Here is a 5,972-nt window from a genome sequence, read left to right as displayed (position 1 = left end):
GAAAAGCTATTCCTAATTGTCTGAGAAAAGGCCAGATTGATTTCCAGTGTGGTTGTACAAGTTTACATTCCCAGCAGCAGTTGGATGAGGGTTACCTTTCTCCACATCGTCTCCAGCATGTGTTGTCACTTGAGTTATTCATCTTAGCCATTCTGATGGGTGTAAGGTGAAATCTCATGGTCGTTTTGATTTGCATTTCTCTGATAACTAAGGACTTTGAGCATTTCTTTAAGAGTTTCTCTGCCATTTCATATTCCCCAACTGAGGATTCTCTGTTTAATTCTGTACTGTACTTTTTAATTAATTACTTGATTTGTTCTTTAGCTTCTTGATTTCTTTATATAATCTGGATATTAGGGCTCTGTCAAATATAGGATTGGTGAAGATCCTGTCCCAGTTTGTAGGCTGTCATTTTGTTCTGATGATAGTGTCTTTTGCTTTATAGAAGCTTTTCAGTTTCATGAGGTTCCATTTATTGATTGTTGCTGTTAGAGACTGTGCTGTTGATGTTCTGTTCAGGAAGTTTTCTCCTGTGCCAATGAGGTCAAAGCTCTTCCCCACTTTTTCATCTAACAGGTTTAGTGTGTTTGGTTTTATATTGAGGTCTTTGATGCATTTAGACTTTAGTTTTCTGCAAGTTGATAAGTATGGATCTATTTGCATTTTTCTACATATAGACGTCCAGTTAGACCAGCACCATTTGTTGAAGATACTATTTTTTCCCCATTGTATTGTTATCTTTGTCAAAGATCAGGTCTCCCTAAGTATGTGGGTTTTTGTTTCGGTCTTCTATTCAATTCCATTTATTTACTAGTTTTTTTGTATGCCAGTACCATGCAGTTTTTTGTATTGTTGTTCTATAGTACAGCTTGAGATAAGGGATGAAGACACCTCCGGAAGTTCTTTTATTATAAAGGATTGTTTTAGCAATTCTGTGTTTCTTGTTATTCCATATGAAGTTGAGGATTTTTCAAGGTCTGTGAAGAATTGTGTTGGTAATTTGATGGGAATTGCATTGAATCTGTAGATTGCTTTTGGTAAGATGACCATTTTTTTTTTTTTTTTTTTTACTATGTTAATCCTGCTAAGCCATGGGCGTGGGAGATCTTTCCATCTTCTGATATCTTCTTCTAATTCTTTCTTCAGAGACAGGAAGTTTTTTCCCTGCCACAGAGGGCCTCTGAAAGGCTCTACCCTTCAGACTATCAAAGCAGATGCTGAGACTTATGGCCAACTTTTAGGCAAAGTGCAGAGAATCTTATGAAAGAAGTGGGAAATAATAAGATCTGGAGAGGACAGGAGCACTACAAAGAGAGCAACAAAACCAAAAAGTCTGGGCACAGGGGTCTTTTCTCAGACTGATACTCCAACCAAGGAACGTTTATGGAGATAATCTATAACCCCTGCACAGATGTAGCCCATGGCAGTTCAGTGTCCAAGTGGGTTCTATAGTAATGGGAACAGGGACTGTCTCTGACATGAACTGATTGGCCTGCTCTTTGATTACCTTCCTCAGAGGGGGGAGCAGCCATACCAGGACATAGAAGAAGACAATCCAGCCAATCCTAATGAGACCTGATAGATTAGGATCAGAAGGAATGGGAGGAAGACCTCTCTTATCAGTGAACTGGGGATGGGGCATGGGTTGAGAAGGGGAAGGGAGGGTGGGATTGGGAGGTGGGAGGGAGCTACAGAGGGGACACAAAGTGAATAAATTATAATTAATAAAAATAAAAATAAAAAAGAAGATATAATTTTGAGTTTAGGTGAAATGTTCTGTAGTCATCTATTAGGTCCATTTGAATTAGGACCTCTGGAAGTGTCATTATTTTCCTATTTAGCTTCTATCCAGATGGTCTGTCCCCTGGTGAGAGTAGAGTATTGAGGTCTCCCAATATTAAGGTGTTGGGATAGATGTGTGATTTAACCTTTAATAAAATTTCTTTTACAAATGCACGTGCCTTTTTATTTGTGGCATATATGTTCAGGATTGTGATGTCCTCCTGGTGAATTTTTCCTTTGATGAGAATGGAGTGTCCCTCCTCAACTTTTTTGATTAATTTTGACTGAAACTCTATTTTGTTATATATTAGCATGGTCATTCCAGCTTGTTTTCTAGGTTGAAAAGCCTTTTTCTAGCCCTTTACTCTTAGGTAGTGTTTATCTTTGTTGCGGAGGTGTGTTTCTTGTATGCAGCTGAATGTTGGATCTTGTTTCTACAACCAAGTTCATGTCAGAGACTGCCCCAGCTATCTGTACTCAGGAACCCACATGGAGACTGAGCTACCTATAGGCTACATCTTAGCAGGGGCTTTAGGTCCTCTCCACGCATGGTCATTGCTTGGTGCATCAGTCTCTGCAGGGCCCTCTGATCCCAGACTTTTTTGCTATTTTGGTCTCCTTGTGGAGCTTCTGTCCCCTCCAGGTCTTTTTATCGCCCCTCCTTCTACAAAATTACCCGAACTCTACCCAGTGTTTGGCTATGAGTCTCAACATCTACTTCAATAACCTGATCAGTAGAGGCTATCAGAGGCTTTCTGTGATAATCTCCTGTCTGTTCTTTGTCTTCTCCCACTTCCTATATCTAACCCATTTCCCCTTCCGAATGAGGATTGAGCATCTTCCCTAGGGACCTACTTGTTGTTTAGCTTCTTTAGGAGTACCGATTTTAGAATGTTTATCCTATATTATATGTCAGTTTAACTGTATTCACCTGTGTTTCTTTGAGAGCTCTTGTTAGTTTCCTCTTTATGTGCCTCTAATAACTGGATAAGCAGAGATTTAAGGTCATTTTTCTATATTAATTAAAATATCCATTGATTTTGGAGTTGCTAGTGAAGGCATGATGTTGGAATTTGTTGGATGTATTCTTATGCAGGCCTCTCACCACTTGATTTTCCATAGCCTTTGATGTAAGTTATTGGAGTCTGTACTGCAGACTAGGTCCATCTGTCTCTGGAGCCTGGAGTTTTTCATGCAGATGAGAGTGGTCCACCAGTTTGAGAGTGGATGTTGGTATTTCAGATAAAGCCAAGACGGAAGGTTACAGACACATGTGAGCAAGCCTGGGAGTGTGTGTGGAAGTGTGCCTTGAAAGATCAGGTGCAAATGGATGGAGATAGCTGGAAGGGTGGAGCATAAGCACAGGTGGTGGTGCTGGCACAATCCATGGGCACAGTGGGCTTGCACAAGTGCTCTGAATGGCTCAGTGGTCCAGCACTCTCCTGAATGCTTCAAATGCAAGTTAGCTTCTTTAAACAAAGGCTGGAACAAAAGAACAGTGGGAAAGACCTAAAATAAAACACTTGGGAAGATATTTTTCTTGTCTTTTGAGAATGTCTGTACTGGCAATTGCCTTAAATTTGTCCCAATCTTTTAATAGTTCATCACTCTTAAGCACATCACATATCATTTTAAGATTAATTTTTTTACTTAAAGGAGCATTGTAATTGTTATTCCTGACAATTAGCCCTATTTATAAAATCATATTATGGCCATGGGCTGTCACATATAGTATTTGGAGCCAACCACAACACTATTTTTTTCCCTTCAGCATGACATGCATGTTTCCATTGTGCTAGTGATTTTCTGACCGAGCAATGTTTATGGCCTTCTGCAGAAGAATGCATTTGGCTGAAGGCATAGTCTTCTCACACAGATATGAGTCTGGTAACCAACACAACCTCAGTATTGAGGAATTAAATATTAGGGAAGATCTTTTTTAACTACTCATTAGAAAATGCTAAATATAAAATAGGCAAATCAGTAGATGTAAGCAGAAAATATTAATCCATTTTGTAGAAAAGTTTTAGCAAATAAGAAACATGAGGAATCATCAATATAAAATGAACATGAGAAATTTTAAATAACCCTTCTATAATTGAAAATGAAACATAAGACTATAGTCATATACTTTGTCTAAAAATCACATATAAATATTAACCCCTCAAATGCAAAACATTGGTAATTATCTACCATGTCTATAATGAATATAATTTCAATATGAAATATGTAAATTGTAATATTTGTATAGTCTATGCACTTTTTTGTCCCAAGGAGCTGCTTTTATTCCAGCATCTGCAGGCTGTGATAGGATTAGCCATAACTGCAGATGCAGTATGACACACTTTTTTTAGGCAGAGTAGTGGATTGCTCAATTTATTCTTCAGATTCCTCAGGCTTACAGATATGATAAATCTTCACAATCACTCTACCCATCTGTGTGGTAAGAGAGATCTGCTGCTTTTTGCTAATCAGGGTTTCTATGTCATTCTGATACTGTATATTGTTGGTGTCCTTATACAGTCAATCCTGAAAAGGGGTTTGGACTCCTTCACTTGTTTGATGGTAACTTCCGTGATGGTCTGGATAGGATTCATGCCACTGGTTTTTGAAAGTGGTCATGAGGTGACCTACAAGGCATCTGCAGAAGCTCTTGTGGCATGTTGTTTCAAAGTGTGGCACTTGTGTGCCTCTTGGCTGACTACCAGGGCACAGCATATGTCAGCTGCCCATCCTCCATATACAACATGGTTGTCACTGATAAGTTTCCAGTGACACATAGGGCATCATGGATGGATCATTTAGCTTCTTCAATGGTCATCTTGTTTCCTTTTCTGATGAAAATGGTTACAGCTCTAAAGTTCTTTTACTGCTCAATGACCAGTATTTTGTCTTTTACAGTGCCAAACAGAGTCTCCTGCATCACACCAGTAAAGCCCACGTTCTCAGAGATAAGCTTTGAGAGCTTTGGACAATATGTCCTCCTGTTGCAGTTGTGATCAGTTTAATCTTGGGTCCTCTTTACTACTCAGCCAACAGCAGATAGGGCATTGTGAAGAAGTAAATGATTGGCTTCACCATCAAAGCACCTTTGGCAAATAGCTAGGTTAGCACAAGAATCTTTAATCTGCTGAATCATCTCTTCAAATTCCTCCTTTACCTATATTTCCCAACAGCAATGGAGGAGTGTTCCCTTCTCTGCAAATCCTCTCCAGCATGTGTTGTCACTTGAGTTTTTAATCTTAGCCATTCTGATGTGTGTAAGTTGAAATCTTAGGGTTGTATTGATTTGCATTTATTATCTCTGCAGGGATTTGTAGTCCTCCACAGAGACCACATCCAGCTTGTGCTTTGTTTTCCATTTAGGTGGCTCAACTAGACAGGTGAGGATGTTGATCTTATCATTTTCTACTTTTTTTCTGCATCTCTGTGACTGAAGTCCTTATCAAAGATCTCACCCTTCATAAGTTTGATATCTTCCAGCCTCCCACCCACTTTGCTTTTCACTTCAATAAGCTCAAAGTCAGCATCTCTCTGCTCCATATCTGCCACAGTGAGGATGCCATTCACAGCGATTTCAGCCATTTGTCCATGACAGTTGTTAACCACTTTGCAACGCAGAATGATTTTTGGAGTTTGCATCAGGGTTTCAGAGTGGTTTATGTCAACAAACACACCATTGCTGATCATGTCCAGGTGCTCTGTAATAATCCAGGCAGCCTCTCTGGAACCATCAGCAATTCTGATTTGGTGGCTGCCTTGGTCCAGCAGCTCCTCAGCTTCTACCAACAAGGCGCCAGCCAGGACAACCATTCCATCTCCAATTTCATCATCCCAGGTATTGGACAGTTTAGCCATGATCTTGGCAATCTGATGATCAGCCTACATCATGCTTAGAATGGTAACACCATATTTTATAAAGGTGATATCACCATACTTATCAACCACCATCTTATCAGCAATTTGGACTGCTTCCATTTTCTTAAGGGTTATAGGTTTATTAAAATTATTTATCTAATCTTGACTTAAATCTTGTAAATTGTATGTATTGAGAAAACATTGAAAAAAGTATCCTTTTTGTTTTTTGATTTTGCAATTTTTACAAAATAAAGTTTTTGTTAGTTTTTATATCTATCTATCATCTATCTATCTATCTATCTATCTATCTATCTATCTATCTATCTATCTAT

General features: G+C 38.9%; 1 pseudogene; it reads right to left on the bottom strand.

Annotated features, from left to right (window-relative positions):
- Positions 1-5,080: 5,080 nt before the first annotated feature.
- On the bottom strand, positions 5,081-5,760 carry LOC129677281 (T-complex protein 1 subunit epsilon-like; annotated as a pseudogene).
- Between the last annotated feature and the right edge of the window lie 212 nt (positions 5,761-5,972).

The sequence above is a fragment of the Psammomys obesus genome, unplaced genomic scaffold, assembly GCF_907164565.1.
Source record: "Psammomys obesus unplaced genomic scaffold, mPsaObe1.curated_primary_1811, whole genome shotgun sequence".
Classification (NCBI taxonomy): Eukaryota; Metazoa; Chordata; class Mammalia; order Rodentia; family Muridae; genus Psammomys; species Psammomys obesus.
The sequence above is the reverse complement of the archived record's forward strand: the minus strand, read 5'-3'. Positions and strand labels throughout refer to the sequence as shown.